Source organism: Phocoena phocoena, chromosome 6, assembly GCF_963924675.1.
Source record: "Phocoena phocoena chromosome 6, mPhoPho1.1, whole genome shotgun sequence".
In the NCBI taxonomy this organism is placed as follows: Eukaryota; Metazoa; Chordata; class Mammalia; order Artiodactyla; family Phocoenidae; genus Phocoena; species Phocoena phocoena.
In genome coordinates, this window is record NC_089224.1 from 38,672,338 (window position 1) to 38,692,759 (window position 20,422).

The following is a 20,422-nucleotide window of genomic DNA, read 5'->3' on the forward strand; positions in this document are numbered from 1 at the left end:
TTTACAGTTAACTACTCTTGATTTTGTACTTGTCTTTTCCTATTTTAGAGCCAATAATTTTCATAAGTTCCTGGCCATCTTTTTGGTCCTATGTACTCGTCTAGAATACTAGTGGATAAGATGGCCTAGGTTTTTAGATCTTGTTACCTGATTGTGTTATGCCTGGGACACAGCAGCGATAAGGAACACAGGCTTTGGAGCTCAACAGATTTTGGGTTGTAACCTGGCTCCACCACGTACAGGCATGAGGATTTGAATATGTTGCTTTCTCTCTCTAAGTCTTGGTTGCCTCATCTTTATAATGGAAATATTATCACTACCTAATATTATCAGTACCTAATTTATAGGAATATCATATTATCTAATATAATTTCAGCACAGATTCTGGCAAAGTACCTGGCACATAGTAATAGTACATGTTTATGATCATCATTCTTCTTTTTTATGGTTATTATTTATTATTACTATTTTTTTAGTCATCAAGGATTGTATCACTACATAAATAACTAGGATATTTTGGGGGACCATATATAATTATTTATGCTCAAGTACTTTTGCAGTTTTCTATATGAAGTATGGGAGACTGAGGGCCAAACTACTTATTAGTCAAGAAAACATTGATCATGTTTTGATCACCTTTTAAGAATGGAAAATAGAACCCAGAACAATAATATGTGCATTTTATCCACTTGCTTTCTCTGTGGGGCCTCTTCAAAATTTTGGAACCTATAGAAATTCAGGTATGAACCTAAGTAGTTACTTATACCCAGGGCAAGGTGAATGGATCGAATGTGGAATTTAGAGTCAAAATTGTTTAGTTATCACAGATACTTTCCTGTGATTTGGAGAAGGCAGCATTTGCTGGAATTGTCCTGTGGCCGAAGTAGACATCTGTAAATTACCAGGTGATTGAGAGCAGGGACTCTTCACTTTCTGCTCTGCAGAGGAGGCTTCATTTCTCCGGTGGCCCAGATTTGCAGATCTAAAGTAATACCTTACAAAGCTCTCTGGAGCATTTTGGTAACTGGTGCTGGCTGAGAGCTATTTCACTCTCAACCAGCCCTTGAGTTTAAATAAAGTGGATTCGGTTTTTCTTCATTATATGTTTAGCAAAAACAGCCATTTTGGAAATATTACTATTTGCATGGAATTTTTCCTCTTCCGACTACTTACAACATTTAATTTTGAAAATAATGTCTGTAAATCTAAACACTGGAAGAGTCTGTGTTACCATGGGGGTCCACTGGCATAACTGAGAAACATAAAATAAAGAACATGAATAACTCTGTCAGCTGTCCAAATAGGGCATTCATTTGTAGCTTCTGCTTTTCCTTTCTAATAATCCTTTGATAATTTCCCAAGAGATGTCATGTTTGGAGTTGCAATCTTCAGTGCTCAAGAAAATCTAAATTTCATTCAATGTCGTGACTGTCGACGGAAAGCCTGGACAAATAGGAAAGATGAAAATTGTATTTCATTTTCCCCATCACCTTAAGTGGGACCAAAAGAATTTGTGTTTCAAGTATCTTTTTATCTGAAAGGAATAAAAAAATAACTGTGTATGTAGAAATTACAATCAACTAATGTTTCTTGTGGAAGATAATTACAGAAAAATAGCATCAGATGGGCAGTAAATGACTCCTGAATATATATGTGTTATGTATATATTATTATTACATAATATACTATATATATAAATACTATAATTGAAAATGTTGCCATTGTTCCTACTTAGTGAATTTATTATCTAAACACATCAATTAATCACATCAGGGACAGATACCTAACAAGTTTATTAAAATCCTGACTTTAGTTGGCATCATTTAGATTGCACGTCCGATCATTGCTTATGGCTTTCTGCCCTTGAAATTTCTGGACTGTCATTTTGGGTTGATTAATAAACCATAGTCAGAATTTATTTCCTTCATTGTGAAAACAATTAATAAGGTATGTGTACGATATTGTACTTTCTAAACTCTCTTAGATTATGAGAAAATAGGTTGCTAAATTGTCATTCTTTTAGTTTGCAGCAATTTAGGACTTGATCTGTGCTAAGAACTGTGTTAGGCACTTGAGATTAAAAAATGATTAAGAAAAAGTCTCTTAAGAAACAGAGATGGCAGAGACAGACGTGGACATGGTAGCACCACATGATGGTGGCTCAGGATATTTGGAAAGGAAGCCCCATGTGACTGGTGATGAACAATTATTGAGGAAGGAATATTTCAGAGAGGAGGAATATTTGGGGAGGACTTTGTCCAATATGGAGTTGGGCAGTGGAATGATGGACCTGAAGGACAGATGGCATGTCATGTGACAAGGCATAGAGGATGAAAGAGCATGATATATATGGGGAATGACAAAACTCATTACAATACATTGTGACAGATGCTAGCTTGGGGGTACATTAGACAGATATGGGAGCAGAATCCCTCTGTGCATCAATCACAGTGCCTGACACATTAAAAGTATATATATATATATGTATATAATAAACACAGAAGACTGCCCCATAGTTACACATTCTTTACATCTATCTTAATATGTAATTAAGTTATAACAATTTATTCTTGGAGAATAAGAATTAACAATAATGGATATTGTTACTTTGTTTTAGTATGAAGAACATTAAAATTATCTGAATCATTCAACATTTATTCCACATGTTTTTATTGAGCACCTAGTATATGCCAGAAACTGATTTAGGCATGGGGATACAGCAATCAACAGAACAGAAGATCCTGTTTTCTCACCGACCTTCCATACCGTTCCATGTACTGTAGGAATCATTGCATAGTGATTGGCATTCATAAAACTAGGCTGCATATGAAAACACCATATAAGACCAAGCAGATTTAAAATAAAACTGTCATTCACTCACAAACTCATCAAGAAAATATTTACTGAATTCTAATTTTGTACCAAACATTATGGCTAAATTCTAGAAAAGTAGAACAAGAAATAAAGGATAAGGAGAATGAGAGTATAGAGACTTTGGAGTTTATTTGGTTGAAGTAATTTTAAAAAATATTCTGTCATATTAAAATTGATCTTTGTAAGTATTGTTTCCTTTCTCTGCCTCTTAGTTTTCATCATTATTTATGTGCAGATATGTAAGCAGTTTGGGAGAATGTTAAAAATAATAATAGCATTACTGCTTTACAGCTGTTGGAATTACTGTGATACGTTTGAAAGGCTATGCTCATTTACTTGACAAGAGTATATAATTATTCAACCAAAACTACTGTGCTCTGTTCTAAGAGAGATATTAGTATAATAAATATAAATAGAACAGACTGTAGTGTAATCATCGTGAGTTTAATGCTGTTTTATGCCTATAGCCAAAATCCTACTGATTTTAATTGCTTTATGAAAACTTTGTATTTTTAGTCTACTCCAAAAAAATGAAGGGGTGAAAATTTGCGTGACACGTCAGTTTACCTCCAATAAAGATGTCTAAGCCCTGGATCTATTTCCTTAGAATGTGATAATCAGTATACACAGAGCAGAAGGCATTTTAGCAGAATTATTTGCCATCAAATCAGCAGCACGTATTTCATAATTTAAGTCAGCTGAGTTTAGCTGAAAGACATGTTAATAGAGTTGATAGAAGTACTTTAGTTGCATTTTAGCTATATGAAAAATTCTTTCAGCATCCCATGAGTTTTTTTCTATATTGTCAGCATTGCAGATTCCGATATAACTCCTCAAATAAACACATTTACATCCATTTTAAATTGAAAGACTGTGAATCCATAAAGAATATCTTTGAATCAGACTTGCATTTACATCTGTAGTATATTTGCCAAAGAAAAACAATAGTCCTCATAAGTATTGTCGTTGATCTTATTTTACCTAGCAAGATGCCAGATTATGTTTCCCATCACTTTTTCAGTTAGAAGGTATTATAAAGCAGCAGTGGGATCAAAATGATCCTTGGACACCTGCTGTAGTAAGAAATCAAAATCTGTGTATCATTTGAGCAAGAGGTGACAATGAGGTGGGATCTGTGGTGTTAAAAAAAAGGTACTCTGGCTCATGAATGCCTTTGACAGTCATGACTTTACAGTACATTCAGAGTTACCTCTTTAGAGTAAGGCTGTGGTCACGGTTTGCATATATTCCCTGTAGGAGGAAGTGAGCAGTACTGGTTTTGCCAGAAGAGGATTGTATATTGGCTTGTAGACTGGAACCTTAGGGAACCAGGCCTAGATGATATAGGACATAGGAAGATGAAGGACTAAAAGCTGTTAGATGTGGTAAATGCTTTGTGATCTTGAAAGCAATATCACACTAATAAAGGTAATACATTATTTGACCTTACTGTGAGATAACTTCTAAGGACTGTACACACATTTTCTCATTGAATTCTCACATCAGTCCTTTGAGATAGGCCACTCACTTGATGGATGAGGAAAAGAAGGTGCAAAAAGTAAAACTAAGTGGATGTATTAATGATATATTTAAAAGGGCTTTCATTCATTGAGCACTTAATATGCGTAAGCACATAACCTATCTCATTTAGCCTATATATTTAATCTTTAGGAGGTAGGTATTATTGTTATACCCATTTACAAATGAAGAAAATTTTTGTATTGAGAAGTCAGAGAACATGCCCAGGATCCCATAGCTAATGAATGCCGGAGCTGGGATATAAACCCAGACAAAAATGCCTTTTTTCTTTAGTGAAATAAGGACTAATTTTCCTATCTCCAAAGCACCTTATCTGCTTAAACCCTATACTCTGCATTATAGAAATATGGATTTAAAACAGAAGATACTTGAGCAACTTATTGTCTAATTAGAGGCGGGACCAAAATATTCAAGATGAAGAGATGCAGTATCTTCAAAAGGATACCAGTGAGAGAGCTTCAGCCTGGGGAAACAGTGTGGTCTGGTCTCAGGGAAAGTACACTTGAACTTTAAAATATAATAGAGCTAAGTTTCCATTCCAGTTTCATTACCTCCTAATTATGCACTCATGGGAAAGTTATTTAGTCTCTTCTGAACTTCTGTGGTTAAGAAGTTAACCACATCAGTGGGGAAGCCATGAAACTAGGCTTTAAGTCTATGTGATATAATAGAGATCATTGCTCTTGATCGTTAAACTAACAACTTCAACAAAGTAAATATTGAATGTAACTGGTAAATGTAGCAGTGGTATGTAAAATTTCTGAGACTAGATCTAACTTGTAGCTCCTACAGTGGACCCATATACCTTATCTGTGTCTTTGATTAGATACTTTTGTTTGGAAATGCATTAATTAATGCTACAGGGAAGAAAAAATAGTGTATAAAAATTGAAACTCTTTACCCTTTTTATACTTTGAATTATTTATTTAACCTTCTGCTATTACTTTTCCAGAAGGGCATTGAATAATTATATATTTTCTCCAGAAACATTCTTATAATTTTAACTTGCCCAATCCCTTCATATTATTGAGAAGGGAATTGAGGGCCAGAGAGGTGAAGTCTTACCCAGGTCCAACTCATAATGCCAGAACTAGGATGAATACTCAGGTTTCCAGTGCTTTTTTGTCAGTACCACACAATCTGCGTTAGTTAAAACCCTGGGTGGGCTGTTGCCCGAGGAGTGGGGGACAGTCCTTCATAAAGAATAATATATTTCCTAAAATAGTTCAATCCTATTAAAATTTTTAGGACTGTATCTCATAGAATTTTCTAAGATGAGCAATTGAAGAGAAATATATATTCTACTCAATTAAGTCATCATTCTCAAGCAGTTAACTCCTGTGTTTCTTACTGGAGTTCCTCACATCTGTACTATAAGAGGCATATTAACAGATATGTTCTCTGACCTGTAAAAGTTCAGAGCCTGATGGGTCCTACATTGTCCTGTTTTTGACTACTTTAATGTTTTGCCTTACACATTCTTTTGCTGTTATTCCATTGGTCCAATTAGCAAGGAGGTGAGATGAAATGGGCCTACCATCCTCTCACCTCTTTCACTGTGCTCTCATGCCCTCCAGAAAAACAAACATGTGCCACTACTGATTCAGGATCACATATGCACTTGGCTGTGGTAAGATCAAAGTGGTAACTGCAGAAATTGGAGCTACTTCCAGGAATACGTAGTGTGGAGGCTAAGAGCTCAAGTCATGACCTTAGAACTGGATATGAATCTTGGCTCAGTCATTTAACAGCTCTGTGTTAATCGGGCAGGTTACTCAACCCCTGAGTCTCAATTTCTTTGTCGATAAATTGAGGATAAACATTTATGTAATAGTACTTATACCATATTTATCTCAGAAGCTTAAGTGGGAGATCATGTAGATAAAGTGCTTGGAACATAATAAGTGCTAGATTGATGTTAGCTATAATTATTAATGTCACAGTAATACTTAGCTTCACAAAGCTTCCAAGAATGAAATCGTATCTTTTAGCTGTTCCTTGATGTTGCCCTTCATTCAGGCAAAAACTGTTAGAAGTTCTGCTTCTATTCATCCATTCATTCTTTCATGTGGACCCCAAAATTTAGATATTGTACCTCTATGGTCTTGGATTTCTTCTTTAAAAAATGTTAAAGGAGGGTGATGTCCATTTTAAACAATTATTGTGAGGGATAAAGGAGTTTGTGTCTTAGCTTCGGCCCTGATATATAGTAAGCAATCAGTTGATGGTAGCTGCTATTATTTTTCATCATTAGTTCTATGTTTCTCAAGAGAGCAGACATATGAATATCTCCAGTGGTTTAATTTATGCTTTCCTACCTGTCATAGGACACTTAGTTGCTTCCTGTTGAGCTATTTAATAAGATGGCGACTTTCTACAACTGAGAGACTACAATATACGATGAATTTTTTGAAAATCAGTGAACCAAGGTGCCAAATTTTGAATCCTTCAAGTATGATAATCATGAAATAGATTAATTAAGAACCAATTCCCACATTCAATTGAAATGTTATCACAGTACATTTTGTGTGGAAAAGAATGTGTCTGTGACCTAGGTTTAAAAATAATTTGGTGAGTGAGTTGCTAATTGAACAGAAAAATTAAAACGAATTACAACAACACCTATGTTGAACTTTCCGTCAAGTTCTTTCTCTTGAATTATTGCATTCTCTCATTCACTCATTAAATCATTTAACTGCATACCTTGAGTGCCTCTTGTGTGGCAGGTACTCTGGAGTTCTGGGCATCTGGTAGTTCTCCACGAGCCTACAGTTTAGTGGAAGAATCAGACATTAATGAAATAATCCCATAAATGCTAACTTTTAATTTTGGCAGATGTTACAAAAGAGATGTGCTCTTACAAGTAGAATTTGACATAGTCAAGAAGGTCAGAGAAGGACTCTCTAAGAAGGCTTGCTTGATCTGAGATCTAAAGACTTTATATGGGGCTCAGGATCAGATTCTGTATCAATTCATTAGATGCCACAGATCTTTATTTAGCGCAATCTCATTATCCTAAGTGATTGGTTTGAGCAGACAGTGAAGAGAAAACCTATCCTAATGATCTGATTGTATTTTATACTACTTCTAACCTCTAAAATGGAAAATAGCACAGGTAGGAGGTTAAAATAGTGTAAAATGCAATCAAATCATTGAAATAGGTTTTCCCCTCGCTCTGCTCAAAACAGTCACTTAGGATAGTCAAATGTCTTTCTGGGAACATAAAGCTAAAGTGTTCTTGCTGTTCTTTGATTAACAGATGGTCACAGCACTTCCTTGTCTAATTTTTTCCAATGAAAATAGATAAGGATTAGAATGCTAATCACTTTGCATTTTCTTTTAAAATCCCAACCACTCTATAGTTGAATAATCCAGACTTTATTTTTGAAACATAACTTTAGCATGAGTTGAAGCATCTATTTTTTTCTCCCAGAAAAACATTTCAAAAAGCAAGAGTTCATATTTAATTATAATTAATTACTTAATTATACAGTTACATTACAGTAGAGGGTTTAAATCAAATTTCTAAATTCTTTTTCATACTTGAATTCTACCAAAGAGTAAGGAAGACATTCCCAGAGAAAAGATCGTGCCCCAGGTAGCTGGTGCCGTTCTTAGAGACTAAAATGAAACACCAAGGTACCAGGTAGAAGGCTTATCATAATACGTGCTACGGGGCTTAAGATGAGTTAATATAACTAAGAAATCTCCTGGAGCCAGTAGCCTATAGGTGTCTGAAGGCAGATGACAGTGTGAGATGAGGAAGGCAGGATCTTGCTAATCCTATGATTGTAGTCCTGGAGGGTGATGGAAGTGGCATTTACAGGTGGATTTCACCAGTGTATCATTTATACCTGGATGCTTATATAGAATCTGGTGGAATCCCGTGATTCAAAACACAACCCCTGGTTCAAATAAGGCATTTCTACTTTGCAGTGTAAACTTTTGAGTCCATAAAGCTGGGTTTCCATCTCAGCTCTGGCAGTTTAAAGCTGCATGGCTTTGGGAAGATTATTTAACCTATCAGAATTTCTTAGTTATTCTACTGTAAATGGTGAGTCCTCATACATATCTCACACAATTGTTGTGAGAAGAAAATGTTCTGCTGTCTGTAAGATGTTTACTACGATGCCTGATACATAGAAAGAACTGGCTGTTTTTATTTCTCATTATTAACAATATAGTTATTACTCATAACATAACGTAGTTGAAATATTTGCTCAGCACATGCTTGTTCTTTTTTCTTCATCTTCTATTATTCTGAATTATCTTTTTCATATTTTCTACAGTACAGGGATTCTTTGATAATGGGCCCACATGTCCTTATATTTGGAGAGGCATAATTTGCTTCTCTGCCAATTCTTGTATGTTCTGAACATGACCTGTAGGCAGTGGAGCTCTTCAGCTGAGAATTTCTATCTAAACAAGTTTATGTGTGATCAGTATTTTGGTAACATTTTCCATAGGTTTCTCTATCTTAGAATAGAACACACATACCTTTTGCCAATTTTAGGTAAACTAGTATGTAAGGATAGAAAGTCTATCAGTTTCATGATACCATGATATCTGAAATTGTGGATATTTCAGATATAAATATTGCAACCTCTAATTATCTATATTTAATAGGAATCACTATGATAACTATTTTATAGGGAAGCTATATTCCTTTTAGTAGGTATTTTCCTCTTTGAACTATGAGTTCTCATTGCTTCTCTTTTGTTTATGCATATAAATCGATGCACATGATCGATTCATGGCAGAACAAGCTAAAGATACACTTTTTACCTTTCTCCGTTTGTCCTTGGCTCCATTTTCAGCATACCAAGAACAGGAAGGAGGGATAAAAGGCGAAGAAGAATTTTTGTGATGATTGTTTTCAAATTCATGCACAGAACACATCTATCGTAGCATGTTTATCTTGTCAAAACAAATGATCCTCTGTCTATACCCAAATTAGGAGGGAGGTAGAATAATTCAGTAGTTTAGTGGTTGGACTCTGGAGTCATATTTGAATTGAACCCTGGCTCTATAACTGTGTAGCTGTTTAACAAGGTCACCTGTAAAATGGGGCTTTTAGTGTAGCACTTCTTAGTTCTTAAGTGTGATATAATGATTCAATGGAATAGTAACTATAAAGCACTTAGTACAGCTTCCTAAGCCCTCTAATAATAATTCAAAAGGTTCAGCCTGGGACCTAGGAATTTGCACATCTTTATAGCTATCACAGGGAATTCTGACTCAGATGGTCAATGGAGCAGTCTTCAAGATAATGTGACAAATTGCTCTTTGTCAATCTGGATCACAAAAGCCATATTTCTGTTTTGATCTATCTGACTTGATAACTTTCAAAGTAAAAGATTGCTATAAGTTTAATGAAAGGTTAATTGCAATTTTGACTTGACAAGCAACCTAATTGGAACATATGTGTACATATATCCAAATGAACGGGAATGAATCAAATTCTGAGAATGAGAACTGATGCTTAGAATGTTGTGACAAATGATGTGTTTTTATTCAGTGAACAATTTTGAGGCTGATTCATAACAATGTCCTTGACAGTTATGTAGTCCAAGTTGATGGATAGAGAAATTTCTTACGAATGAATTGGTACTTCTAGACTTTCCCTGGCCTGATTAAGAGATTTCATTTTCTAATTTACAAACATGAAATGTAAGATTTTTATTACCAATGCGGTTAGTCATGCTACTCCAAATGCTAATCTTCATTTCCTAAACAGATTATTAAAGTGAAGAACCAGTCCTTCAGATTTTCATTTGGTGGCTTTAATTTCAGTCCCTTCCCTCTAACTAAATAGAAACCACTCTGCTTAGAGAGTACTTACTCTATCCCTCCTCCCTCATGGTGTTTCTCTTAATTTTCCTTCTAACTGCAACTCTTTTTCCGATCTTTATTTTTTCTTCAGTTTCTTAAATGTTGTTAGGGAAGACTAAAGGATTCCGCAAGTGTGATTCCTCTGTCCCATGCAAACTCAGTCCTCTCCTATGAAAAGTGATGATTCAGATTTTCAAGTTTTAGATGGGTTTCCAGCATGGTATTTGCCTTAACTCTTAGTTCCCATTCTTTGAGAACTGATAGTTGCTGCTTGTCTTCAGTTGCCTACTTTTCCCTTCAGGCTTCATATTTATTTCTGTGTTAACACTGGTTTTTAGAAAACCAGTGTGTCTATGACGGGTTAATGTTTCCCCAGTTTTTTGTTTTTGATGGCATATTAGCACATGAGTTTTTATTTCCTTTTATAAGCACTGCTCAGGAAGGACCATGAAAAAAATTTCCATAATCTTTCATTTTAATTTATATTCATTTTCATTTTTTTACTTCAGTTTTTCATTTTTGCTAAGGTACAACTAAAATTGTAATATCTTTCAATTTTGATTTGTTTTATAGTTAAGTTCAAAAGATATTTATTGGTTTTTTAATTTAATTGGACAAGCATTAAATATTTGTTAAATGTTTAATGAATTAGTTGTGTAGATAATATTGTTTCCCCAAATACCTTCCTTGATCTACTACAGTATATTTTAGGTTGTATCAGATCTCATTTTTCTGTGTTGTACTGACATAAATAACTATAAATTCAGGGTATATTCTGATCAAGTAGTACCTTGCAAGTCATAAAGTATTTTTTAAAAAAAATCTCTTGAGCATAGATTTAAAGAAGGGTGTATTTGTTTCTTTCCATTAGTTTGCAGTTTTAAGATTTCTATATTTTTCTTTAAATATAGCTTAATCATTCAGAATCAGTGCAACTCTAAAACCATCTCCTTTTTTCCTTTTTATGATAGTTATTTAACCCAAATAGTATCAGCGTATATATACTGCACTTTTGATACTTATTAACAAAACAATTAGGTAAAGCTATTTGAAACCCTTTTCTTGGTCTTTTGCCATATTTGCATGTTTCAAAGTAGAGCATGGCAGTAAATATACTGAATATGTGCTACCACCAGACATTGACAGCGTGAATCAGTATGATGAGAGTGGCAGTGCGGTCTACAGTAGTAGTTAAGAACTTAGGCTATATAGTTTCATATTTGCTTCCTTTCCTCTCTTTTTAAAAAAAAAGTTACTGAATTGCTACTGCCATTGCTTACTTCTTCCCTTCCTTCAACAACTATTTACTTGACACTTATATGTAAGAATTGTTTTTAGGCCTTAGAGTTTCAGCAATAAATAAGACAGAGAAGATCCCAGCTTTCAACAATCTTACATTCCTCCAGTTATTACCAGTAACTTGTCAGATATAGCATGATATAAGCAATTGTTGAATGTAAACAATATTTGATATATTAAAAATTGAAATTAAAAAAATTAATCAAACACTAAGTACCAGGCAATATTTTGAACACTTTACAAATATTACCTACTATTATTTTCATTCTGCTCCTAAGGAAATCAAGGCACAGAAAGATTAAGTAACCTGTCAAAGATTACACAGTACTGGCTGAGTCAAGATTGAAATCAATGCAGAGTCAATACTCTTAACTACTCTGCTAGGCAGTAGAATCCCAGCTCTGCTCATTACATGGTGTGACCACCAGGGCAAATTTCTGAATATTTCTGGGCCTCAGTTTATCATTTGTATAATGGGGACAAAAATAATAACAACCTCATTATAATGTCATTTTGAGATCAGAATGTACCTTATCTAGGGCCTCCAAGGCACACAGTCTCTTTTAAGAAATACTGTTTAAAGTTGATGTGACATGGAGGACAGTTATTACTACCACTGCCTCAATCAGACTCTCATATGAGAGGTTGTCTTCTTGACTGACATTGTAGTTAGTGCCTTACTTGTTCCCTTTTGTTTTCTGGGAATCCTCCTCATTGCTGTTTATGGCCCTGTCTCTTCCAAGGCTACAACTCAAGTGCCCCTTGTCCCACTTGAAACATCAGGACTTTAAATTTACTTCTTTGCTAATTCTTCTTAATTAAGAGGTCATTTTGCCAATGTGGCTGATATTTAATTGCATTGGAAATAAAGGAATAGAAACAAGGGTGTGAATAGGATGAATCTTTTTGTGGATTTAAGCCTTTAAAGAGACAGAATTCCAAATAAAAGGAGGGGTATAGGGGGAAATTTGAGCAGGGATCTTAAAAGTTTCTAATGTAGTTATGACATTATTCTAAGGGGGTACTCCTCTCACCCCAGTATATCCCTCAGTGTCTGTCTTGGATATATTTTGGCAAATTAGAACTTTCTTCATGTAAGAATGGAAAAGGAGCGTTTATAAAATTAAATATTCTGGCAGGTGAATCTGAGGTATCATTTATTATTCTATCTAAGAGGACAATTACAGTTGTTTGACAAATCCTTTTGAGCAATCCAATTCAGAATTTGCCTGCATTCTTTTGATTTTATTTTGTTTTTTACTAATACCATTAAAGTTGAATATAAAGAATGAATAGCCTGAATTCTGAAATTGCCTTTTCAGAATTAAGCAATCTTAAGTCACGATTTATGAATACTGTTTTAAATTAAGAACACATTTTCCAAAAATGAAGATACAGTTCCAGGTATCTTATGCTAATCAGAAGAAGCATTTCAAATCATGAATTTTTATGAGTATCACAATGCAGGTTGAAAGTGATAAAAAAAATCAAGAGCACGTTTAAGTGCATATGTGTTTAATGGAAAACAAATACACAAAATGATAAAATCTGATACATGTGACCCTCACTTACACTTCTAATTGTATATCTATGGAAATGCCTTCCTTGTTATGCCTTCCCAGGCTTTCCATGAGGTTTTCTGGAATGTTGATGATGAGATGCATTCTATATTATTCAATACAACAAAATAAAATTTTGATATTAAATGAATAAATGAATTGAAAAAAGGAGCCAGAGGAAGGATGCATCGAAATTAATGTCACTAAGGTACTTGCGAAGAGTTAGTCATTATGAATTTGGTGCATTTTAAATAAAATATATTTTTATTTAAAGGTGCATATATTTTAAGTATGAGCTCCCACCTTCTATCAACAGATAAGAATATCAATAAATGATTTGATAATACTTAATCTGTTGCCCCTTTGTTGATTGACTGCATTCAGTTTACATATTGATTAATTTGTGTAGATTTATGAAATAGGATTCTTCTTTAAGACTGCCAGTTTTTCCCCCATATTTATTGCATGCATCTTAGGTTCTACAAAGTAAGGGTATGTGCATCAGTTGATTAAGAGTAACTTGAACATCTCTCTTCTAGGTTTTTTTAAGAACAAAAAGTCAAGGATTTAATTTTAAAGATAAATTGTTGCAACAGTCCAAGATATAAATTATAATCATCATAGTATTTGGGTATTTTTCTGAATAGTTTTCATAGTTACAGGCCTTTTCAGTACCAAGAATATACTATTCAAATTTAAGATAATGGAACCTCAGATACTCACGGTGGTTGAGGCACTGCAGTATTAAACTTGTAAAACAGTTGCATTTGGTGTACCAGGAAAAAACTCAGACTAATAGATTTCAGAAAGCTTCTCTATAGCAAAGATTGGGGGCTTTAAGATTGGCCAAAAGTTATTTTTCTCTATATTCTCATTTTAGACGAAGGGTTGACAGACATTTTCTTTACAGGACAAGACAAGTAAATATTTTAGGGTATATTGGATGTTTAATCACTGTTGTAACTACCAAACTCTACCACTGTAGCTTGAAAGCAGCCATATAAAAAGCATAAATGAAGAGTGTGGCCGTGTTCCAATACAGCTTTATCTATTGACACTTAAATTTAAATTTCATCTAACTTCCATGTGTCACAAATATTATTCTTTAATTTTTTTCTACTATTTAAAATTGTAAAATTATTTTTAGCTCTTAATACAGAAACTGGTTGAATTAGTCCTGTGATCTTAGTTTACCGTCCCCTGCCTTACACTAAGAGCTCCTCAAAGGCAGTGAAAGGTATCTTGTTTACCTTGATATCCCCCAATACTGAGCACGTAACAGATACTCAGAAAATGTATGGGAAATAACTACTCTGAATGATACCTTTAATATTGATTCGTTTCTAATGTTGATTTTAGCTTAAAAAATGAAATTTTTTTCTGTGTTTATATATGTATATATTTATGTATATATGTTATCTGTATATATGTACATATGTTATATGCATATAGGTATATATATTTATATATACTTAATTTCCTGTATATTTATATTTAAATAGTTTATTGAAGTATAATTTTATATGATAGAAAGAACTGACCTATCTTAAGTGTATAATCCAATGCTTTTAGTAAATTTACTGAGTTGGACAGCCATCACAATAATCTAGTTTTTGAACATATCATCACCATCATCCCAAAAATATCCCATGTGGCCATTTGCTGTCAATATCAGTTTATATATATTACAAAAATGGGTTAACGTAATATTCTCTTCTATTATATACATCAAAAAATCAGAAGACAAATTTAGCCTTTATGAAGATATGTCAAAGCTTATGCTCTTGACACTTTTAAATTATTAACTCATGTAGTCCTCATCCAACCTAATGTGGTCGTTTATATTATTATCTACATTTTTTTTAACATCTTTATTGGAGTATAATTGCTTTACAATGGTGTGTTAGTTTCTGCTGCATAACAAAGTGAATCAGCTATACATAAACATATATCCCCATATCTCTTCCCCCTTGCATCTCTCTCCCACCCTCCCTATCCCACCCTCGAGGTGGACACAAAGCATGGAGCTGATCTCCCTGTGCTATGCGGCTGCTTCCCACTAGCTATTTTACATTTGGTAGTGTATATATATATATACACCACTCTCTCACTTCATCCCAGCTTACCCTTCCCCCTCCCCATGTCCTCAAGTTCATTCTCTACGTCTGTGTCTTTATTCCTATCCTGCCTCTAGGTTCTTCAGAGCCTTTTTTTTTTTTAGATTCCATGTACATGTGTTAGTATATGGTATTTGTTTTTCTCTTTCTGACTTACTTCACTCTGTATGACAAACTCAAGGTCCATCCACCTCACCAAAAACAACTCAATTTCGTTTCTTTTTATGGCTGAGTAATATTCCATTGTATATATTGCCACATCTTATTTATCCATTCATCTGATGATGGACACTTAGGTTGCTTCCATGTCCTGGCTATTGTAAATAGAGCTGCAGTGAACATTGTGGTACATGACTCCTTTTGAATTATGGTTTTCTCAGGATATATGCCCAGTACTGGGATTGCTGGGTTGTATGGTAGTTCTATTTTTAGTTTTTAAAGGAACCTCCATACTGTTCTCCATAGTGGCTGTATCAATTTACATTCCCACTAACAGTGCAAGAGGGTTCCCTTTTCTCCACACCCTCTCCAGCATTTATTGTTTGTAGATTTTTTTGATGATGGCCATTCTGAGTGGTGTGAGGTGATACCTCACTGGAGTTTTGATTTGCATTTCTCTAATGATTAGTGATGTGGAGCATCCTTTCATGTGTTTGTTGGCAATCTGTATATCATATTTGGAGAAATGTCTATTTAGGTCTTCTGCCCATTTTTGGATTGGGTTGCTTGTTTTTTTGATACTGAGCTGCATGAATTGCTTGTAAATTTTAGAGTTTAATCCTTTGTCAGTTGCTTCATTTGCAAATATTTTCTCCCATTCTGAGGGCTGTCCTTTCCTCTTGTTTACGGTTTTCTTTGCTGTGCAAAAGCTTTTAAGTTTCATTAGGTCCCATTTGTTTATTTTTGTTTTTATTTCCATTTCTCTAAGAGGTGAGTCAAAAAGGATCTTGCTTTGATTTATGTCACAGAGTGTTCTGCCTATGTTTTCCTCTAAGAGTTTTATAGTGTCTGCCCTTACATTTAGGTCTTTAATCCATTTTGAGTTTATTTTTGTATATTGTGTTAGGGAGTCTTCTAATTTCATTCTTTTACATGTAGTTGTCCAGTTTTCCAAGTACCACTTATTGAAGATGCTGTCTTTTCTCCATTGTATTCTCTTGCCTACTTTATCAAAGATAAGGTGATACTATGTACATGGGTTTATCTCTGGGCTTTGTATCCTGTTCCATTGATGTATATTTCTGTTTTTGTGCCAGTACCATATTGTCTTGATTGCTATAGCTTTGTAGTATAGTCTGAAGTCAGGGAGGCTGATTCCTCCAGCTCCATTTTTCTTTCTCAAGATTGCTTTGGCTGTTCGAGGTGTTTTGTGTTACCATACAAATTGTGAAATTTTTGTTCTAGTTCTGTGAAAAATGCATTGGTAGCTTAATAGGGAATTCACTTAATTTTATAGATTGCTTTGGGTAGTATAGTCATTTTCACAATGTTGATTCTTCCAATCAAGAACATGCTGTATCTCTCCATCTGTTTGTATGGTCTTTAATTTCTTTCATCAGTGTCTTACAGTTTTCTGCATACAGGTCTTTTCTCCCCTAGGTAGGTTTATTTCCAGGGATTTTATACTTTTTGTTGCAATGGTAAATGTGAGTGTTTCCTTAATTTCTCTTTCAGATTTTTCATCATTAGTGTATAAGAATTCAAGACATTTCTGTGCATTAATTTTGTATCCTGCTACTTTACCAAATTCATTGATTAGCTCTAGTAGTTTTCTGGTTGTCTCTTTAGGATTCTCTATGTATAGTATCATGTCATCTGCAAACAGTGACAGTTTTACTTCTTCTTTTCCAATTTGTATTCCTTTTATTTCTTTTTCTTCTCTGATTGCTGGGGCTAAAACTTCCAAAACAATGTTGAGTAATAGTGGTGAGAGTGGGAAACCTTGTCTTGTTCCTGATCTTAGTGGAAATGCTTTCAGTTTTACACCATTGAGAACGATATTGGCTGTGGGTTTGTCATATGTGGCCTTATTATGTTGAGGTAGGTTCCCTCTGTGCCTACTTTCTGGAGGGTATTTATCATCAATGGGTGTTGAATTTTGTTGAAAGCTTTTTCTGCATCTGTTGAGATTATATGGTTTTTATCCTTCAGTTTGCCAATATGGTGTTTCACATTGATTGATTTGCGTATATTGGGGAATCGTTGTATTCCTGTGATAAACCCCACATGATCATGGTGTATGATCCTTTTTATGTGCTGTTGAATTCTGTTTGCTAGTATTTTTTCTTTTTTTTGCGGTACGCGGGCCTCTCACTGTTGTGGCCTCTACCGTTGTGGAACAACAGGCTCCGGATGCGCAGGCCCAGCGGCCATGGCCCACGGGCCCAGCCGCCCCGCGGCACATGGGATCCTCCCGGACTGGGGCACGAATCCGCGTCCCCTGCATCGGCAGGCGGACTCTCCACCACTGCACCACCAGGGAAGCCCCTGTTTGCTAGTATTTTGTGGAGGATTTTGGCATCTATGTTCATCAGTGATATTGGCCTGTAGTTTTCTTTTTTGTGACATCTTTGTCTAGTTTTGGTATCAGGGTGATGGTGGCTTCATAGAATGAGTTTGGGAGTGTTCCTCCCTCTAGTATATTTTGAAGTGTTTGAGAAGGATAGATGTTAGCTCTTCTCTAAATGTTAGAATTCTTCTGTGAAGCCATGTGGTCCTGGGCCTTTGTTTGTTGGAAGATTTTTAATCACAGTCTCAATTTCAGTGCTTATGATTGGTCTGTTTATATTTTTTCTTTCTTCCTGGTTCAGTCAGAAGGTTTTACTTTTCTAAGAATTTGTCCATTTCTTCCAGGTTGTCCATTTTATTGTCATATATTTGCTCGTATTAATCTCTTATGATCTTTTGTATTTCTGCAGTGTCAGTTGTTATTTCTCCTTTTTCATTTTTAATTGTGTTGGTTTGAGTCTTTTCCCTTTTTTTCTTGATGAGTTTACGGTCTAATGGTTTATCAGTTTTGTTTATCTTCTCAAAGAACCGGATTTTAATTTTATTGATCTTTGCTATTGTTTCCTTCATTTCTTTTTCATTTATTTCTGATCTGATATTTATGATTACTTTCCTTCTGCTAACTTCGGGGTTTTTTGTTCTTCTTTCTTCAATTGCTTTGGCTGGAAGTTTAGGTTGTTTATTTGAGCTTTTTCTTGTTTCTTAATGTAGGTTTGTATTGCTATAACCTTCCCTCTTGGAACTGTTTTCGCTGCATCCATAGGTTTTGGGTCATCGTGTTTTCATTGTCATTTTTTTTTGATTTCCTCTTTGATTTCTTCAGTGATCTCTTGGTTATTTAGTAGTGTATTGTTTAGCTTCCATGTGTTTGTATATTTTAGTTTTTTTTTTCCTGTCATTGTTATCTAGTCTCAGAGTTTTGTGGTCAGAAAATATACTGGATACGATTTCAATTTTCTTAAATTTACCAAGGTTTGATTTGTGACCCAAGATATGGGGTCACAAATGGAGAACACTCTGGAGAATGTTCCATGAGCATTTGAGGAGAAAATGTGTTCTGTTGTTTTTGGATAGAATGTCCTATAAATATCAATTAAGTCCATCTTGTTTAATGTGTCATTTAAAGCTTGTGTTTCCTTATTTATTTTCATTTCGGATGATCTATCCATTGGTTAAATTGGGTTGTTAAAGTCCCCTACTATGATTGTGTTACTGTCGATTTCCCCTTTTATGGCTGTTAGTATTTGCCTTATGTATGGAGGTTCTCCTATGTTGGGTGCATAAATATTTACAATTGTTATACTTCTTCTTGGTTCGATCCCTTGATCATATGTAGTGTCCTTCTTTGTCTCTTGTAATCGTCTTTATTTTAAGGTCTATTTTGTCTGATATGAGAATTGATACTCCAGCCTTCTTTCAATTTCCATTTACATGGAATACCTTTTTCCATCCCCTTACTTTCAGTCTGTATGTGTCCCTAGGTCTGAAGTGGGTCTCTTGTAGACAGCATATATACAGATATTGCTTTTGTATCCATTCAGCCAGTCTGTGTCTTTTGGTTGGAGCATTTAATCCATTTACATTTAAGGTAGTTATCGATATCTGTGTTCCTATTACCGTTTTCTTAATTGTTTTGGGTTTGTTATTGTAGGTCTTTCCCTTCTCTTGTGTTTCCTGCCTTGAGAAGTTCCTTTAGCGATTATTGTAAAGCTGGTTTGGTGGTGCTGAATTCTCTTAGCTTTTGCTTGTTTGTAAAGGTTTTATTTTCTCCATCGAATCTGTATAACATCCTTGCTGGGTAGAGTAATCTTGGTTGTAGTTTTTTTCCTTTCATCACTTTAAATATGTCCTGCCACTCCCTTCCAAGGCTTTTAGAGTTTCTGCTGAAAGATTAGCAATTAACCTTATGGGTATTCCCTTGTATGTTATTTGTTGTTTTTTCCTTGCTGCTTTTAATATTTTTTCTTTGTATTTAATTTTTGATAGTTTGACTAATATGTATCTTGGCATGTTTCTCCTTGGATTTATCCTGTATGGGACTCTCTGTGCTTCCTGGACTTGACTGACTGTTTTCTTTCCCACGTTAGGGAAGTTTTCAACTATAATCTCTTCAAATATTTTCTCAATCCCTTTATTTTTCTCTTCTTCTGGGACCCCTATAATTCGAATGTTGGTGTGTTTAATGTTTTCCCAGAAGTCTCTGAGTGTGTCCTTAATTCTTTTCATTCTTTTTTCTTTATTCTGCTCTGTGGCAGTTATTTCCACTATTTTATCTTCCAGGTCACTTACCTGTTCTTCTGCCTTAGTTATTCTGCTGTTGATTCCTTCTAGAAAAATATGGAATGCTTCACAAATTTGTGTGTCATCCTTGTGCAGGGGCCATGTTTATCTCTATATCATTCCAATTTTTACTATATGTACTGCTGAAGCGAGCACTTATCTACATTTTATGTATAAGGAACTGAAGTAACTTTCCCAAGTTTTCTTGATTGTAGAGTGACATCAGCTCAGGTCTTGAGTGGAGGCACAGAGCTTTAAACTGATGCAGTATGGCTCCAGGGTTCATGATTATAATCACTTTAAGAGTGTAGGATTTTAGAAGCCATTAATAGTACTCAGAAGAATAATGAAAGGTCTTTCCTAAGAGGCAATTAGGAATTAACTTTTGACTTACCATTTTAGGAAAGCAATAAT

General features: G+C 34.7%; 1 non-coding gene across 1 annotated transcript; it reads right to left on the reverse strand.

Moving 5' to 3' along the window:
* Positions 1–20,059: 20,059 nt before the first annotated feature.
* LOC136125266 (U6 spliceosomal RNA) lies at positions 20,060–20,164 on the reverse strand. The gene has a single exon (XR_010656031.1). It is a non-coding gene; the product is annotated as a U6 spliceosomal RNA (small nuclear RNA).
* Between the last annotated feature and the right edge of the window lie 258 nt (positions 20,165–20,422).